The sequence below is a fragment of the Giraffa tippelskirchi genome, chromosome 3 (genome assembly GCF_054371585.1).
Source record: "Giraffa tippelskirchi isolate mGirTip1 chromosome 3, T2T-mGirTip1v1.2.pri, whole genome shotgun sequence".
NCBI lineage: Eukaryota > Metazoa > Chordata > Mammalia > Artiodactyla > Giraffidae > Giraffa > Giraffa tippelskirchi.
The window spans coordinates 77,658,428-77,679,254 of record NC_137277.1 but is presented as its reverse complement, the minus strand read 5'-3'; the positions used below and the strand labels follow the sequence as shown (position 1 = coordinate 77,679,254).

Below are 20,827 nucleotides of genomic sequence, written 5' to 3'. Positions count from 1 at the left end.
TTTGGTTTGTTGTTGTTCAGTCTCTAAGTTGTGTCCAACTCAGTTCATGCGACCCCGTGAACTGCAGCATGCCAGGCTTCCCTGTCCTTCACTGTCTCCTGGAGTTCATTCAAACTCATGTCCATTGAGTCAGTGATGCCATCCAACCATCTCATCCTCTGTTGTCCCCTTCTCCTCTTGCCCTCAATCTTTCCCAGCATCAGGGTCTTTTCCAGTGAGTTGTCTCTTCACATCAGGTGGCCAAAGTATGGAGCTTCAGCTTCAGCATCAGTCCTTCCAATGAATTTCAGGACTGATTTCCTTTAGGATTGACTGGTTTGATCTCATTGCTGTCCAAGGGACTCTCAAGAGTCTTCTCCAGCACCACAGTTCAAAAGCATCATTTCTTTGGCACTCAGTCTTCTTTATGGTCCAGCTCTTGCAACCATATGTGACTACTGGAAAAACCATAGCTTTGACTATATGGATGTACTTGGCTCAAAGCTCAGACTCAACAATCATATAAAACCTACTGAACCAAATTTAATTTTGCTCCTTTCTCTTCACACCTATACTTCCTTTCACTTCTTAAATATATACTTTCTCATTGGCTTCTTGTTCCTATGTGCAGGGTCTAAAATCTTCCAGGCACCTTCTTATTAGATAGAGGACTCAGAATTTCATAATACCATTGGTTACAACTTTGTCTTGTCACTGGCTTCATTGAGCAGTATGGAATCAGGGCTAGTTTAGCTTTGGTCCACTTGTTCTTTCTGACTTTGATTCTAATGGTCACCCTCTTCTCCGTGTAGTCTGAACAAAAATGGGAAAAAACTTTTATTCTATCCCTATTGGGAAGAAAATCTCTGGGCTGGAAATCAGCCACCCAACTGTGGACAGGACAGTAATCTGTCTCTGCTTTGACTCTTTCACAGATCACCTGGTAGGCCCATATTTTCGCTTTGCATGAGAGCAGTGATGGCACCAGAACAGTGGTCTCCAGCCAGAGGCTGGGACTGAAGCAATGAGCTGCATCATGGGTGTGGGTAGGAGGAAGGGTCAGAGAGGTAGAGACGTGAGCAGGAGGCTCACCTAACTGGAATGGTGGCTACACTTTGAGAAACAAGAACAGGAAAGTTTCAATCTTTACCTAGGGTAAGCATATTCAGGGCTTGAAATTCTGCCAGTAATATTGGGATTAAGAAGCAGTTATAATATGTTTGTGCAGAGAAGTTACATTCATGCAATTACAAACTGCTTGGAAGTCTCAATTTTTTCTTCCTTATATTTTCCTCTTCCTGTACCTTTCTTGATCATTTATCTTTTTTTGCTCTTAAAAAACTCTCATCGGGTGACATCAGCAAAAGTAACAGAGCAAGAAGTTCTGAAAATTCTCTCCTTTGTAAAAAGCAATGAGAAAACTGGCAAAAATGGTCAGAATCAATTTCTCAAAACTTTGAAAGTAAACCAAAGAAGTTCAGCTCTTCAGGAAGTGTTTAGTCAATAAGATGGCTGAATCATGGTAAAAACAGTGAGTTTTGTGTCATTCTAACTTGTGCTGTTTTCATCCAACTCCCCAGCTCAGTGGTAGTCTTGAAAGCTAACTGCCCCAACATTCTAAAAGCCAACAGTCTGGTAGCCATTAAAGTTCAGTTCAGTTCAGTCGTTCAGTTGTGTCCGACTCTTTGCAACCCCATGAACTGTAGCATGCCAGGCCTCTCTGTCCATCACCAACTCCCGGAGTCCACCCAAACCCATGTCCATCGAGTTGGTGATGCTATCCAACCATCTCATCCTCTGTCGTCCCCTTCTCCTCCTGCCTCCAATCCTACCCAGCATCAGGGTCTTTTCCAATGAGTCAACTCTTCGCATGAGGTGGCCAAAGTATTGGAGTTTCAGCTTCAACATCAGTCCTTCCAATGAACACCCAGGATTGATCTCTTTTAGGATGGATTGATTGGATCTCTTTGCAATCCAAGAAGCAGAATATAGGCAGAGCTCTTTCAAAGTTGATCTGTCTAGTGGTTGTCTAGGACACTCTACTTGCAAGATTGTCTTTATTTGACCTTACTCAGAGCTCCACTGGTGTCAAAAGTCTTTACCATAGGGCTTTAGTAGAAAACAATTACAGGAAATTGTTAAGATTGTAGCTAACTGAATCATGAATAACAGTTGAAGCAGACAATAGACTGATCAAAAAGCTTAAAAGGAGAAGCTGGGAAATGAGATGTCCACAGGGATTTTGGGAAACTCAAAGATATTCCTAGTAATCTAAAAAGTTGTCCAGGACTGTGTGTATGCTTAGGAAAAACCCTAAAAAGCCCTCAGAGCTTACCCTCTGCTGATGTTGGGGTTCTGCACAAGTTGGAAGGGAAGGCTAAGGCAGAATTCTCAACTAACTGCCTGGCACAGTGACAAAGGTACACAGAGCCCTTTGTCGAAGATAAGGAGACTTATTGGTTCTAGGCATTGGAGAAAGTATCTGCCCAATTATAAGCTGACAACTAACCTAAGTGAGCAGAGATTTCAGTGGCCAAAGATGACAAAAAATACAGACTTTATAGGATTAAGTCAGAAAAGTCACCAAAGAACAAACAGCAATAGTAACAAACCCTGGGAAGGGGGAGATTCTGATTTCCATAGTTCCCACATTACATTTGGAGAAGGAAATGACAACCCACTCCAGTATTCTTGCCTGGAGAATTCCATGGACAGGGGAACCTGGCAGGCTACAGTCCATGTGGTTGCAGAGTCAGACATGAGACTGAGCAACTAACACACACACACATTACATTATTTTTTTAAATGTCAATTTTCAGCAAGAACTTATGAAACGTGCAAATAAATAAGAAATTTGGCCTAGAATATGAAAAAAAGGCAGTCAATAGAAAAGGTTCCTTAGGAAGCTCGGATATTAGACTGATTAAAGAAAAACTTCAAATTGTCTATTTTAAATATGTTAAAAGAATGAAAAGAAACCATGTTTAAAGAACAAAAGAAAAGTATGGGAATGATGCCTTGTTTTGAAGGATAGTTTTGCTGGATATAGGATTCTTCACTGGCCTTCTTTTGCTTTTAGTGTTTTGAATATCTCATCCCTCAGCTTTCCCGCTTTCATGGTTTCTGATAGAAATCAGATGTGAATCATACTGAGGATACCTTGTCTGTGAGGAGTTGTATCTCTCTTGCTGCCTTAAAGAATCCCTATTTGTTTTTCTCTTTCAAAAAAATGTAATGTACTGAGGTGTGATCGTCCTTTATTTTATCTTTCTTAGAGCTTGTTGAGCTCTTGAGATATATAGATTAATGTTTCTCATTAGATATGGGTAGATTTCTATCATTAGTTCTTCAAATATTCTCTCTGCCTCTTTCTTTCTCTTCTCTCCTGCTGGGACTTTGTCTAGGCAAATGTTAATATGCTTGGTGATATTTTACAGTTTTCTAGGATTATGTTCATTTTTATTCTTTTTATTTACTATTCTTCAGACTAGATAATCTCAACTGACCTATCTTTTTTTTTTAATTAGTTTATTTTATATTTTTTAACTTTACAATATTGTATTTGTTTTGCCATACATTGACATGAATCCACCATGGATGTACATGTTTTCCCCTTCGAGAACCCCCCTCCCACCTCCTTCCCCATTCCATCCCCCAGGGTCATTCCAGTACACCAGCCCCGAGCACCCTGTATCATGCTTTGAACCTGGACTGGCGATTCGTTTCACATATGATAATTTACATGCTTCCATGCCATTCTCCCATATCATCCTGCCCTCGCCCTCTCCCATAGAGTCCATAATACTGCTCTATTTATCTGTGTCTCTTTTGATATCAACTGACCTATCTTTAAATTCACTGATTCTTCTGCCTACACAAATCTATTTTTGAGTCCTTTTAGTGAAGTTTTCATTTTAGTGTGTTTTTGATGTCAATAATAAGTTGTTTATATATATAATATATATATATCACATGTGAGTCTGCCCTGGTGGCTCAGATGGTAAAGAATATGCCTGAAATGCAGGAGACCTGGGTTTGATCCCTGGGTCAGGAAGATCCCCTGGAGAAGGAAATGGCTACCCATTTCAGTATTCTTGCCTGGATTATCCCATGGAGAGAGGAGTCTGGCAGCCTACAGTCCATGGGCTTGCAAAAGAGTCAGACATGACTGAGCAACTAAGCACACGCTTCACACACACACACACACACACACACACACACACACATTAATCATTTCTATCTCTATATTGGTATTCTTTACTTGGAAAAAAGATATAGAAAATATGATCATATCTGTAATGAGTAGAGATTAGTAATCAAAAACATCTCACAAAGTCTAAGACCAGATTACTTCACTGATTAAAGCCACAGAACTATTAAAGAAGAATTAATACCAATACATTTCAAGTACTTCCACAAAAAATAAAGACAAAGGAATACATCAAAATTCATTGTATGAGACTAATATTTCCATGATACTAAAATTAGATAAAGATAACACAAAACTACAAGCCAATATTCTTTATAAATATAGACCCAAAAAGTCATTAGCAAAATACTATCAAACTGAATACAGTAGTGTATAAAAAGTATTCTGCACCATGTCAGAGTGGGATTTATTCCAGAATGTAAGGTCAGTTTAACACATGAAAATCAATCAAGGTAATATTAATAGAATAAAAGATAAAACCACATGATCCTCTCAGTAGATACAGAAGAGGCATTGACATAATCCAGTATCCTTTACTGATAAAAAGTACCTGACAAACTAGACATAAAATTTTGCAACCTGATAAAGCATATACAGGAATTCCCTACTTTTTCTAAAGTTTGCTTTGTAACATTTCACTTTTACTGAGGACCTAGGTTAGTATTTGCTTTCAGTAACCAAAAGAAATCTGAAGAGGATTTTTACTTTTCTGAAAAAAAGACGAAAAGCCAAAAGCAGCATTTGTTTTGCAACAAGCCATCGTAGAGGGCACATGCATCTAGGGCATCAAGAGTAGCACTGCGAAGCTCATTCCCTGGGAACTACACTCATCATCTTAGCATCCAGTACCATAGCTTTAAACTGTGTCTTTGAGCTGTGCCTTGTCTTCATTTTCTTCACGCATCTGTTAGCAAGATGTGTCCTTTGCTAATTGTGTCTTCATTTTACACCATTTGAGCTTGCAAAAGCTTTCATAAGAATGTTCTACTTTGGGATAGCAGGAAAACCTTTGTACAAAAACCCCACAGATAACATCATACTTAATGGTGAAAGACTGAAAGCTTTCCTATGAAGATTAGAAACAAAATAAGGATGTTTATTCTCACCATTTCTAGTCAACATTGTAGTGGAGGTTCTAGCCAGGGCTAATTAGGCAAGAATGAGAAATAAAAAGCATTCTTTATGCTAAGCAAAGTAAGTCAAGACCGAGAAAGACAAATACCATATGATTTTACTCATATGCAGAATCTAAAACACAAAACAAACAGACTTATAGATAAAGAAGAAACTGGTGGTTGCCAGAGGGGAGATGGATATGGGGACAGACTAAATAGATGAAGGGAATTAAAATGTATGAATTTCCAGCTATAAAATAAATAAATCACAGGGATATAATGTATACATAGAGAATATAGTCAATAATATTGTAACAACTTTGTATGGCAGGGAATGGTAACTGGACTTATTGTGGTGATTATTTTATAATGTATAAAAATATTGAAAATATTGTACACCTAAAGCTAATGTAATATTTTATTCAAGTATAACTTAATAAAAATAAGTGAGAGATATCAAATATGTTTAAAAACAAATAAAACCCATCCAGGTTGAAAAAGAAAAAGCAAAACTCTCTTATTTGCAGATGATATGATCTTATATATATATATATATATATATATATGTATATATATATATATATACATATATATATATATATAAAATACTAGTGGACTAATGAAAGTCCAATAAAAAAACTATTAGTTATTAAGTTCAGCAAGTTTGAAGAATACTAAATAATATATAATAATTAATTATATATCTATATATAACAGTAAACAACCTGAAAATGAAATTGAAAAAACAATTTCATTTACAATAGCATCAAAAATAAAATACTTAGAAATAAATGTAACAAAAGAAGTGCAAGACTTGTATATTGAAAACTACAGAACATCATTATATGAAATTAAAGAAGACTTAAAATGGAAAGATTTCACATGTTCATGATTGGAAGACTCCCCAAATTGAATTACAGATTAAATGCAAACCCTGTCAAAATCCCAGCTGTCTTTTTTTTTGCAGAACTTGGCAAGACACTACTAAAATCCATATGAAAATGCAAGGGATGGGAAATAGTTGAAACAACTTTTAAAAAGAACAAAAATGGAGGTATCACATGACCCATTCTAAAATTTAATACAAAATGAAATTAGACTGTGTGAGACTGGAATGAGTATATATATGTATATATGTATATATATATATATGTGTGTGTGTGTGTGTGTGAATAGAATAGAACTGAAAATCTGAAAACAAAGCATGTATTTATTGTCAATTTTTAACAAGGATGCCTTGATAATTCAATGCAGAAGAGACTTTTAACAAGCAGTATTGAAACAACTAGATATCCAGTAGCAAAAAAAATAGAAATTGGATTTATTCTTTATATCACATATAAAAAGTAACTCAAAGTCGTTAACTTAAGTATAAATGTTAAAACTGTCACACGTTTAAAAGAAAACCTAAGTGTATACCCTCATTTCTTGGATAAGCTAATATTTTCTTAGATATGGTGCATAAACCACAGGCAACTACAGAATACATAGATAAATTGAAATTCAGCATTGAAAATGTTTTTGCTTCAAAGGATACTATGAACAAATTAAAAAGACAACACAGACATTGGTAATGACTTTTTAGACACAACCACAAAGGAAAAAACCATGAGAGATATAATTGACAAGCTGAACTTCCTTAAACATTTCTGTGAAAGACAGTGTTAAGACAAATAAGGCAAACCACAGCCTAGGAGAAAATATTTGCAAAAGATAAAATATTTGATATAGGATTGCTATCTTAAATATACACCTCTTAAGATTCAATAATTAAAAAAAAACTAAGCAGTCCAATTAAAAAATGAGCCAAAAAATGGGCCTGACATCTTATCAAAGAATATATACAGACAGCAAATAAACATGTGAAAAGATGTTCCACATTAAATGTTGCTGAGGAAATGCAAATTAAAGCAACAGTAAGCTATTACTGCACACCTATTAAAATGTCCATTGAAACACTGAAAACACCAAATGCTGATGAGAATGTGGAGCAACAGGAGCCCTCATTCTTTGCTGCTGAAAATGCAAAAGTGGTACATCGAGTTTGGATGGATAGCAGTTTTCTGCTTGCCTGTAAAACTACTGTATTTTAAAATAGGTAACCAACAAGAGTAACCAACCAATAGGTACTTTGTCAACAAAGATGCACCTAGTCAAATGGTTTTTCCAGTAGTCATGTATGGATGTGAGAGTTGGACTATAAAGACACCGAAGAATTGATGCTTTTGAACTGTGGTGTTGGAGGAGACTCTTGAGAGTCCCTTGGACTGCAAGGAGGTCCAACCAGTCAGTCCTAAAGGAAATCAGTTCTGAATATTCATTGGAAGGACTGATGCTGAAGCTGAAACTCCAATACTTTGGCCACCTCATGCGAAGAACTGACTCATTTGAAAAGACCCTGATGCTGGGAAAGATTGAAGGCAAGAGGAGAAGGGGACAACAGAAGATGAGGTGGTTGGATGGCATCACCGACTCAATGGACATGAGTTTGAGTAAACTCTGGGAGTTGGTGATGGACAGGGAAGGCTGCTGTGCTTCAGTCCATGCAGTTGCAAATAGTCAGACACGACTGAGTGACTGAACTGAACTGAATCAGCAAGAACCAGGATATCACAGGGAATGATGTTCAATATTCTATAATAACCTAATGATGCTCAATATTCTGTAATGATAAATCAGAAAATAACTTGAAAAAGAATATATTCATGTATATGTATAACTGAGTCGCTTTGCTGTACACCTGAAGCTAACACAACTATTCTCCAATATAAAATAAAAATTAAAAATAAAACAAACTAAACATACTCTTACATAACCCAGCAATTATGCTCCTTGGTGTTTATTCAAAGGAGTTGAGAAACTTATGTCCACATAAACACATACATACCAACATTTATATTAGCTGTATCCATAATTGCCATAACTTAAAAGCAATCAAGATGCCTTCAGTAGGTGAATGGATGTATAAACTGTGGTATAGCAGTCAATAGAATATTATTCACCACGAAAAAGAATACACTATCAAGCTATGAAAAGACATGCAAGAGCCTCAAATGCATATTACTGGGTGAAATAAATCAATCTGAAAAGAAGTTTATTGTACATCTTGTATAATTCCAACTTTATGGCATTCTGGAAAAGGTGAAATTATGGAGACAGAAAAAAGATTAGTAGCTGCTATGTGCTAGGGAGAGGGAGGGTTGGGCAGGGCACAAAGGATTCTTAAGGCAGTGAGACATTTCTGCATAATATTGCAATGGTTGATACATGCCAAACCAGTACAGTGCTAAGAGTGATCCATAATGTGAACTATAGACTTTGGGTGATTATGTGTCAGTGTAGGTTCATTACCTGTAACTCTGATGGAGGGTATTAACAATTGTCATGGAATCTATGCATGTGTGGGGGCAGGGAACGTCTGGGAAAGAGCCATACCTTCCTCTCAATTTTGCTATGAACTTAAAACCACTCTTTAAAATGTCATGTAGATGATTTTTAAAAAGACAACACAGAGAATGGGAAAAAATACTTGGAAATCATTTATCTGATAAGAATCTAGTATTCAGAAGATAAAACTGTTATTACTCAAGTATTTTTTAAAAACCACACAATTAATGAAAAGAGATGGTGTTCCCTGGTGGCTCAGATGGTAAAGAATCTTCCTGCAATGCAGGAGACCCGGGTTCAACCCCTGGGTCGGGAAGATCCCCTAGAGAAGGGAATGGCTACCCACTGTAGTATTCTTGCCTGGAGAATTCCATGAACATGGGAGCCTGGTGGGCTACAGTCCATGGGGATAGCAAAGAAGGATTTTTACAGACGTTTCTCCATAGAAGGTATGTGGCCAAGAAGCACATGAAAAAATGTTCCATGTCATTAAGCATCAGGGAAATTCAAATCAAAATTAAGACAACCCTTTAGACGCAACAGTGTGGTGGTAATCAAAAAAGTTGGAAAATAAGTGATGGCAAGGATGTGGAAAAATTGGAACCCTCATACATTGTTGGTAGTAATGTAAAATGATGTAACCACTTTAGAACAGTTTGGCAGTTAAATATAGGGTTACTATTTGACCCAAAAGTTCCATTCCTTGGCATATACTCAAGAAAATTGAAAATATATGTCTACAGATAAGCTTGTACACAAACATTCATAGCAGCTTTATAAGAGCCAGATAGTAGAAACAACCCAAATATTCATCCCTGGTGATTTCATAAATAAAATGTGATATGTCTAGTCAATGGCGCATTTTTCAGCCATAAAATGAATGACATACTGACTCATGCTACAAGGATGAACCTTGACAACTTTGTGATAAAGGAAAGAAACCAGATGTAAAAGGCCCTATATTATATGAATTGATTTATGTAGAATATTCAGATACTGTAGGCAACTCTGTAGATACAGAAAATTAATTAGTAGTTGCCAAGGGCTAGAGAGGGAAGTGAGAAGTAACTGCTATTAGATTTGGAGTTTTTTGGGGGGCTGATGAAAATATTTTAGGATTAGCTAGTGATGATGTTACAGAATCTTGTGAACATATGAAGAATATAACTGATGTGTTTTATTTTATTTTATTTTATTTTTTATAACTGGTGTATTTTAAAGTGGTAAGTTCTGTCATGCGAATTAGATCTTAATAAAAAAAGTTTCTTACCACCTGCATCTCCTTACCCACCCCCACCAATGATTATAGTCATGTTAATGGTAAAGGATGACTCACATTGTCAGATTTACACTGACAGTGAAGGAACATTTTTAACTTCCTCTGCGCCCATATCAAGCCTCTAGTTAGCCTATGTGCAGTGATCCTATTGCACCCTCTCCCAGTCCTCATACATCAACATTTTATACAGCTAAATCCATGTTATTAACACTGCTGATCAACTAGAAAGAAAATAAAGTTTAAATGGCAAGAAAATATGTGGTATGTGAGAAGAAATTATCGGAATCTTCCCTAATAGTCTGATGATACCATTGCTGGTTTGTGAGCCCCCACAGGCTCCCTATTACCTTCAGAAAAGAGTCCACAGTCCTTAGTTTTCTCTGCAAGGCCTCTGCACTTCTAGCCCAACTTCCTAGAATCAGACAAGTACTCTCTCAACTTTAGTTACATTGAATCTCTCACTGTTCTTTGAACGTAATTTAGAATTTTCATGATTCAGAACCGTTAAACATACTTTTGCTTCAAACTGGAAAGTAGGATGCCTTTGGTTGATTTGCCTTAGAGTGGTTTTATAGGATTCTTTTCTTAAAACACAAGTTAATGGCTGCATGATTACTATTTGTAACTCAAACAATGAACTATAGGTCTGTTTCCTCTGATAAACATGATCTGTCAGACATACAATACCATCATTCTAAATATTAATTGTGTTAAAAATTATCAAAAATTTAAGCATAAATACAAAATAAGACGTCTTTCAATGTTACACTAGAACTGTTTATCTCAGGGAATGAGCTTTGTTTAGTTGACTTTTAAGGCCTTCGTCTGCTCTGCTGTTTAAGGCCCAGACTCTGTGTTTCTTATTAATTATAGATTTTTATTTGGTAGAGATGCAATTGAATTCTTCCTCATAGAAGAGTTAGCCACAAACATAATTGTATTACTGACTATTGAATATTACATTGTTTTGTGTCTAACTCAACAACTTTATTCTGACTTTCTTTCCTCATTTTCTATAAATAGGAAGTCTTGAAATACTCTTTGAATCATCTTGCTGGTTTTCATATTAGTGAGTTCAGTACATACACTGTATTTATAGAAGTATGGTACTTCCTTTTAATGTTTTACAGTTTTATATTAAATACCAACCCAAGTTGCCCAGTTTTCATAAATCTTCCCAGATTTGTGTCTTAATTAACTTTTTAACTCCCAAAGAATTTGTAGGGGAAAAAAATCCATATTTACAGAAAAAAAAAGTGAGACTTGTGCATCTCAAAACAACCTACTTTCTTGTAGCCCAGTACGCTAAGCATGGGTGATGAGCGCAGAGCCTCTCAGGCATGCGCCCTTTCTGCATCTGTATCTTCAGAGTCATGTAACTTCTACGTCCTATTTTCACCCGCCGGCAGATCCTTGAAGAGATACTATTTATGAAGTGGAGAAATAAAAGACTCCTATTCAAATAATGTAATAGCAAATCTGATTAACAGAGTTCATGTGAAATTCTTGACATTCATTTGCTTTAATTGAATGCCTAATTGTCACTCCCAGATGTTAGACTTTTTTTTTTTTTAATGTGGGCATATAATATGTAAACTTTTGGTCTTTCTTTTTCTTGTGGAGATTTAAATTATTATTCATTTTGGGATTCCCTTTAAATTGTGCTTTGCCCTCAATCCACTTTTTTTTTACCCAACAAACGTTAACAGAGATGCTTTTGAATGAAATTTATTCACTAATATTGAAAAATGCTAAAATAATAGAAGAATAAAAATTCAGCTTGAATTTTGGTATATCATTTATAATGATCAGCCATGAAAGTTTTTTTTTTTAATTAATATATAGTGAAAAGAAAAAAAAACATGCTTCAAATATTGTGTATGCAAACTGAAAGATGACAGACAAGATATGTGTGGGTTTGAAGAAAAGTTATAGAGCAAGGTCTCATCCTTGGCTTATTATCTTTGGTGCAGTAATTTGACTTGTTCCTGATAACTCATTCATTTTATAAATTCTTCTGTTTCTAGAATTACTTGGATTTGAAACATTGTCTTATGTAACACTTTTCTAAACACAAATAATATCATATTTTTTAAGTTTTGAGCTTTTTAGGTTTGCTTGGGTTTTATTTTTGTATTTTACTTAAGCATAAAAATCTGAATTAAATAAATACACTTAAGATGAAAAATTAAAATTCTTTCTGGAAAGTAATTGCTATTTATATGCTACAATTTAAATAATAAATCAAAGAACAATTCTATTTTAAGTGAATTAGCACGGTTTTGAAAACTTTAGAGGAAAATGATCTTTAGTTCTTGCTTTAATTCAGACAAGAAGCAAGGGATTTTATGTACAACAGATTTTCAATATGCTTAATTGCTACAAAATTTCTTTTGTTTCCCTAATGAATTACTTCCTTTTATGACTCTCCAAAGGACAATCATTTATTACACCTGAGCCTTCCTGGTCCTGCTTGTACCACATGCTGCTTAATAATTTGCCATGATTTAGGAAGGTTGCCATAACCACTCAATTAAGCAATGGTTTTGAATGCAACCTACAGAATGAGGCACATCCTTAGTACACATTTAGAACTGTCTTGTTAATTCGACGGAATCTAGCAACCACTGTGTTCTGAATATCTAACAGACAGCAGACAACCTGTCCAGGAGAACTAAAGGTATTTGCTCATTTTCTTTGGTCCAACTAGGCAGATGAGGTGGTGTTGTAGAAGAGAAACAGAGTCATGGAGAGAAAGTATAAGACTAAAATTATGGAAACTGGATTTCTAATTCTGGCTTTAATAGTTTTTATTTAGTTTTTGATCCTTGGGTAATGATATTCTGAGCTTCCATTTCTTCTTCAATGTAGAATGTGAGCTATAGCTGATCATTTCTTTGACATTTCCCTAATCAATGGCACACTTATATGGAAGTTATATTAAAGGTAGAAAATATTTTGTAAAATATTACCAAAGTATTTATGAAGCATCTCAGAGGCTTACTTCCATGCTGCATCCTGAAGCAATGTGATGAAAAATCCAACATAATAAGACAGGATAACTAATTTTCAACTGCAACTGTCAAAAATTTAATTAGTTCTGGGCCAAAGATATAGAATTGCCAGACAATGTACTTTAATTAACTGTATTGTTATGGTGGAACTTCTGTAGGGATAATAAACACATGTCTGTATATCCAGATAATGAAATCTGAAGGGTAAAGGAAATATGAATGAGTTATGAGGATAAATTTTACCGAGTTCACAATTATGTGTTGAATTAGTCCTTTATATTTAAGGTTTGAGGTAAGCCTCATGCAGTAATTATTTTTAGACTGTCAAAAGTAGGTAGAATATATTCAGTAAAAGGTTGTTGTTCAGTCCCTCAGTGGTGTACAGCTCTTTGTGACCCCATGAACCGCAGTACACCAGGATTCCCATCCCTCATCATCTCCCAGAATTCAGCCAAGTTCATGTCCATTGAATCAGTGATGCCATCCAACCATCTCATCCTCTGTCTCCCTCTTCTCCTTTTGCCTTCAGTCTTTACAAAGGACTGTAAAAGGTATAGTCCTCTAAATAAATGAATTTTCTTGGTACATAATTAGAACAGATATAAAACAAATACTGACTTTTAGCTTTTTTTTACTATACCATTTCAATAATAATCTATTTGTGAAGTGCAGTGTATAATATTATCATTTTTTACCTTCATTTGTTGTTATTCAGTTGCTAAGTTGTGTCTGACTCTTTGCAGCCCTATGGACTATAGCATGACAGAGTCCCTTGTCCTTCACTATCTCCTGAAGTTTGCTCAAATTCATGTCCATTAAGTCGATGATGTTATTTAACCATCTCATCCTCTGCCATTCCCTTTTCCTTTTGCCTTCAACCTTTCCAAGCATCAGCATCTTTTCCAGTGAGTTGACTCTTCACATCAGGTGGCAGAAATATTGGAGCTTCAGCTTCAGCATCAATCTTTCAAATGAATATTCAGGTTGATTTCATTTAGAATTTACTGGTTTGATCTCCTTGCTGTCCAAGGGACTCTCAAGAGTCTTCTCCAGCAACATAATTTGAAAGCATCAATTCTTTGGCACTCAGCCTTCTTAATGGTCCTGCTCTCACATTTGTACATGACTACTGGAAATGTCATAGCTTTGACTATACATACCTTTGCCGGCAAAGTGATGTCTCTGCTTTCTAATATGCTCTCTAGGTTTGTCATAGCTTTTCTTCCAAGGAGCGGGCACTTTTTAATTTCATGGCTACAGTCACCATCTGCAGTGATTTTGGAGTCCAGGAAAATAAAATCTGTCACTGCTCCTGCTTTTTCCCTTTCTATTCACCATCAAGTGATGGGACCAGATGGGACTAGATGCCATTATCTTAGCTTTTTCCTTCTTCTTTTTTTTTTTAATATTGAGTTTTAAGCCATGAAAGTGAAAGTGTTAGTCAGTCAGTCATGTCCAGCTCTTTCAGAGTGGAAGCAGGGACAGATTTTATTTTCTTGGGCTCCAAAATCACTGAGGATGGTAACTGCAGCCAAGAAATTAAAAGACACTTGCTCCTTGGCAGGAAAGATATGACAAACATAAATAGTGTATTAAAAAGCAGAGACACTACTTTGCCAGCAAAGGCCCATATTATCAAAGCTGTGGTTGTTCCAGTAGTCATGTATGGATGTGAGAGCTGAACCGTAAAGAAGGCTAAGTGTCAAAGAATGGATTCACTTGAATTGCGGTTCAGGAGAAGACTCTTGAGTTCCAAGCCATAGGTATGCTTAAAAAAAGTAAATAAGTATTAACTTACATGGACTATAATGTCTATGGCAATATGACTGTATAGTTAGTTCTCTCTGCATGATACCTAGTATCAGTTCAGTTCAGTTGAGTCACTCAGTCGTGTCCGACCCTTTGCGACCCCATGAATTGCAACACACCAGGCCTCCCTGTCCATCACCAACTCCCAGAGTTTACCCGAACCCATGTCCATAGAGTCGGTGATGCCATCCAATCGTCTCATCCTCTGTCATACCCTTCTCCTCCTGCCCCCAATCCTTCCCAGCATTAGGGTCTTTTCCAATGAGTCAACTCTTCGCATGAGGTGGCCAAAGTATTGGAGTTTCAGCTTCAACATCAGTCCTTCCAATGAACACCCAGGACTGATCTCCTTTAGGATGGACTGGTTGGATCTCCTTGCAGTTCAAGGGACTCTCAAGAGTCTTCTCCAACACTACAGTTCAAAAGCATCAATTCTTCAATGCTCAGCTTTCTTCACCGTCCAACTCTCACATCCATACATGACCACTGGAAAAACCATAGCCTTGACTAGATGGACCCTTTTGGCAAAGTAATGTCTCTGCTTTTAAAATAGGCTATCTAGTTTGGTCATAACCTTCCTTCCAAGGAGTAAGCGTCTTTTAATTTCATGGCTGCAATCACCATCAGCAGTGATTCTGGAGCCCAAAAAAATAAAGTCTGATACTGTTTACACTGTTTCCCCATCTATTTCCCATGAAGTGATGGGACCAGATGCCATGATCTTAGTTTTCTGAATGTTGAGTTTTAAGCCAAATTTTTCACTCTCCTCTTTCACCTTCATCAAGAGGCTCTTTACTTTTTCTTCACTTTCTGCCATAAGGGGGTGTCATCTGCATATCTGAGGTAATGGATATTTCTCCCGGCAATCTTGATTCCAGCTTGTGTTTCTTCCAGCCCAGCGTTTCTCATGATATACTCTGCATAGAAGTTAAATAAGCAGGGTGACAATATACAGCCTTGACGTACTCCTTTTCCTATTTGGAACCAGTCTGTTGTTCCATGTCCAGTTCTAACTATTGCTTTCTGACCTGCATACAGGTTTCTCAAGATCAGGTCAGGTGGTCTGCTATTCCCATCTCTTTCAGAATTTTCCACAGTTTATTGTGATCCACACAGTGAAAGGCTTTGGCATAGTCAATAAAGCAGAAATAGATGTTTCTCTGGAACTCTCTTGCTTTTTTGATGATCCAGCGGATGTTGGCAATTTGATCTCTGGTTCCTCTGCCTTTTCTAAAACCAGCTTGAACATCTGGAAGTTCACGGTTCACATATTGCTGAAGCCTGGCTTGGAGAATTTTGAGCGTTACTTTACTAGCATGTGAGATGAGTGCAATTGTGCGATAGTTTGAGCATTCTTTGGCACCGCCTTTCTTTGGGATTGGGATGAAAATTGACCTTTTCCAGTCCTGTGGCCACTGCTGAGTTTTCCAGATTTGCTGGCATATCAAGTGCATCATCTTTCAGGATTTGAAATAGCTCAACTTGAATTCCATCACCTCCACTAGCTTTGTTCGTAGTGATGCTTTCTAAGGCCCACTTGACTTCACATTCCAGGATGTCTGGCTCTAGGTGAGTGATCACACCATCGTGATTATCTGGGTCGTGAAGATCTTTTTTGTACAGTTCTTCTGTGTATTCTTGCCACCTCTTCTTAATATCTTCTGCTTCTGTAGGTCCATACCATTTCTGTCCTTTATCGAGCCTATCTTTGCATGAAATGTTCCTTTGGTATCTCTAATTTTCTTGAAGAGATCTCTAGCCTTTCCTATTCTGTTGTTTTCCTCTGTTTCTTTGCATTGATTGCTGAGGAAGGCTTTCTTATCTCTCCTTGCTACTCTTTGGAACTCTGCATTCAAATGGGAATATCTTTCCTTTTCTCCTTTGTTTTTCACTTCTCTCTTTCACAGCTATTTGTAATGCCTCCTCAGACAGCCATTTTGCTTTTTTGCATTTCTTTTCCATGGGGATTTTCTTGATCCCTGTCTCCTGTACAGTGTCACGAACTTCACGCTAGTAAAGTAATGCTCAAAATTCTCCAAGCCAGGCTTAAACAGTTCATGAACTGTGAACTTCCAGATGTTCAAACTGGTTTTAGAAAAGGCAGAGGAACCAGAGATCAAATTGTCAACATCCACTGGATCATTGAAAAAGCAAGAGAGTTCCAAAAATCATCTATTTCTGCTTTATTGACTATGCCAAAGCCTTTGACTGTGTGGATCACAATAAACTGTGGAAAATTCTGAAAGAGATGGGAATACCAGACCACCTGATGAGCCTCTTGAGAAATCTGTCTGCATGTCAGGAAGCAATAGTTAGAACTGGACATGGAACAACAGACTGGTTCCAAATCGGGAAAGGAGTATGTCAAGGCTGTATATTGTCACCCTGCTTATTTAACTTCTATTCAGAGTACTTCATGAGAAACACTGGGCTGGATGAAGCACAAGCTGGAATCAAGATTGCCGGGAGAAATATCCATTACCTCAGATATGCAGATGACACCACCCTTATGGCAGAAAGTGAAGAAGAACTAAAGAGCCTCTTGATGAAAATGAGAGAGTAGAATGAAAGAGTTGGCTTAAAGCTCAACATTCAGAAAACTAATATCATGGCATCTGTGTCCTATCAATTCATGGGAAATAGATGGGGAAACAGTGTCAGATTTTATTTTTGGGGGCTCCAGAATCACTGCAGATGGTGATTGCAGCCATGAAATTAAAAGACGCTTACTCCTTGGAAGGAAAGTTATGACCAACCTAGACAGCATATTAAAATGCAGAGACATTACTTTGCCAACAAAATCCATCTAATCAAGGCTATGGTGTTTCCAGTTGTCATGTATGGATGTGAGAGTTGGACTATGAAGAAAGCTGAGAGCTGAAGAATTGATGCTTTTGAACCTTGGTGTTGGAGAAGACTCTTGAGAGTCCCTTGAACTGCAAGGAGATCCAACCAGTCCATCCTAAAGGAGATCAGTCCTGGGTGTTCATTGGAAGGACTGATGTTGAAGCTGAAACTCCAATACTTTGGCCACCTGATTGGGAAGATTGAAGGTGGGAGAAGAAGGGGATGACAGAGGATGAAATGCCTGGATGGCATCACCGACTAAGTGGACATGCGTTTGGGTAAACTCTGGGAGTTGGTGGTGGACAGGGAAGCTTGGCGTGCTGTAGTCCATGGGGTTTCAAAGAGTTGGACATGACTGAGCGACTGAACTAAACTGAACTGAATGTAAGTTTCCATGTTACTGTCAAAATTGAATTCCTGATGTGGAGATCAAAATATGTGAGGATGGAGGTGAAGATACATGATACAAATAGAGATTTAATCATAAGATCATGTGCTCCTTAGAAGAAAACGTGAACTATTGGAGAAGAAGTATCTAAAAATATAACAAAAACTTACTTTAGAGGCAAAAGAAAAATAACTGTGCTGATCAGGAGCACAGTTCAAGGCAAAATCACAGAAAAAGAAATTCATTCCTGGACTAAGTGTAACTCAAATTTTAATTATAAAAATTTTAAAAAAATCTCAGAAATTAAAAAAAATTAGAAACCTACAATGTAATAAAAAATGAAGCAGGCTTCAGATTTCTGTGATATATGTCAAAAGAAAATAAGATGAAACATCTGAATATTTGAGTAGGAAATTATAATTCCAGATATTAATACATAGCCAAATTGTCTTTAATGTATGAGGATGACAGAACTACATGCACAGATGTGCGAACTTTAAAGTCTTACAGAATTTGTTGCCCACAAATCTGTAAAAAGAAATTCTAGAAAATATATTCCAACTAAGCTAGAGATTGCTCAAAATTAATACTTAAAGAATGAAAACCATAGGATATAAAATCACTTACAAGTCTTTCTACCCACATTTCACCAAGAATTTCAATTTTTGCAGTTTGCTTTTCTTTACTTAAATTTTATCCTGAGGTTTTTAAGTATTATTTTCATTCATTTCATATAACAGTAATATTTTTCATCCTTTTGTGTGGCTCAGTGGGTAAAGAATCTGCCTGCAATTCAGGAGTCAGAAGAGACTTGGGTTCCACTCCTGAGTCAAGAAGATCCCTTGGAAAAGGAAATGGCAACCTACTCCAGTATTCTTGCCTGGAGAATCCCATGGACAGAGGAGCCTGGCAGGCTACAGTCCTTGAGGTCACAAAGAATCGGACATGACTTAGCTACTAAACAACGAAACAAGTATTTCATTTTATGGATCCACCATAACTTATTAAACCAATCTGTTGTTGATGGACATTAGGATTGTTTTCAATATTCCGCTATTTCAAAGAATGATGGTTGGGATCTTCCCTGGGTTGGGAAGATCCCCTGGAGAAGGGAAAGGCTACCCAATCCAGTATTCTGGCCTGGAGAATTCCATGGACTGTATAATCCTTCAGATCTCAAAGAGTCGGACACAACTGAGTGACTGAGTGACACTTTCATTTTCATTTCAAAGAATGGTGGAACTCTATTTGTAGGATAAATTTCTAGATTTGGCATTACTGGGTAAAAAAAGTATATGCATTTGTGATTTTGCACTATCAAATTGTACCATATAGTATTTGTACAGTTTTTTTCTTCTATCTTTAATGTATGAGAGTGCTCATTTCCCCAAAGGATCATCAATACAGTGTATTATTATCAAATTTGGATTTTTGTCAATTTTGGGGGTAAAAAATGATACTTCAGTGTAGTTTTAATTTGAATTTATCTTATTATAAGTGGAGTACTTTTTCATTTGTGTAGGAACCATTTTTCTTTTTACATGAACCATGTGTTCATACCTTTTGTCTGTTTTTATAATGAGTTGTTGGGGCTTCCCAGGTGGCACTAGTGGTAAAGAACCTGCCTGCCAGTGTAGGAAACATAAGAGACATTGGTTTGATCCCTGGGTTGGGAAGATTCCCTGGAGGAGGCCATGGCCACCCACTGTAGTTTTCTTGCCTGGAGAATCCCATGGACAGAGGAGCTTACAGTCCATAGGGTCACACAGAGTTGGACACAACTGAAGAGACTAAGCATGGGTAATGAGTTGTTACTCTTTCTATGAATTTCTACCAGCTCTGTATATATTAGGGGGATTGGCTTTTTGTCTGAGTCACAGATATTGATTGCTGGTTTGCCATTTTTCTTTTGACTTTTCTTAAGTTTTAGATATCTAGGTTTTAACATGGATGCAGTTCAATATATATACAATATACATATCTATATTATAGTTCAATTTCGAGTCATAGTTTAAAAGTCTTTTCTTCCCTAAGATTATAAAGAAATTTTCCCATTTTTGTTCTATGCTTTTTTTTTTTAACATTTATATCTTTCATTTAACCAAAATGTATCTTGGTGTACAGGTGAGGTATGAATCCCGTGTATTTCTTTTTGTTTATTCAACATTATTAAATAGTCCATCTTTTACCTACTGATAGCATTGCCACTTGCATCAATTATTAAATCCAAGTGTGTGTTTGGGTCCAACTAGTGTTGTTTAAGGAATGAGATTCTGGGTCGACCTTATTATCTCTTTTAATTTTTTTGTGTTTGAAATATACTACAACAAACATACGACTTTTATAATTAGGAAAAATTAAATTTTAAGTTTTCTTCTCAAAGCTAGCATATAAAAGTATGTGCATTCTGTATGATCTTAATTATGTTTTTAAAAATATAGAAACAGCACAAATAAAATACTCTAAAATATTAACAGTGATTCTCTCCACATAGTTTCACTAAGGCTTACTTTTCTTTTTTATTCTGTGGCTTTTATAACTTTATACACTGAAGTATGAAAGAGCTCTAAAAAATTAAGATTTGGTGGTAAATGAAATATGTCTTGTGTCACAGAGGGATTTGAGGTTATCTTCTGTATTTAAAGTATTATACAGAAATTAAATATGTTACTTTCTGTCACTGACTTTCATTAACATTACTTAGATTTTCTTATCGTATTAACTCCAAATCTCCTCACATTCATCAAAAAAGCATGTTGATTGCCAATTCCATTCAATCAAATATCTGTTGTAACTTTT

General features: G+C 36.4%; 1 protein-coding gene across 5 annotated transcripts in view; it reads right to left on the bottom strand.

Moving 5' to 3' along the window:
• Nucleotides 1–20,827, bottom strand: part of LOC145542362 (uncharacterized) — a 144,224-nt gene that overhangs the window by 64,165 nt on the left and 59,232 nt on the right. The window contains exon 1 of one of the 5 annotated variants that reach the window (XR_014079806.1): nt 10,318–10,438. The exons of the other annotated variants lie outside the window; for them this stretch is intronic. The gene's annotated coding sequence lies outside the window, so the exon portion shown is untranslated. Of the gene's footprint in view, nt 1–10,317; nt 10,439–20,827 lie in introns of those variants that run through there. 5 annotated transcript variants of the gene reach the window in all.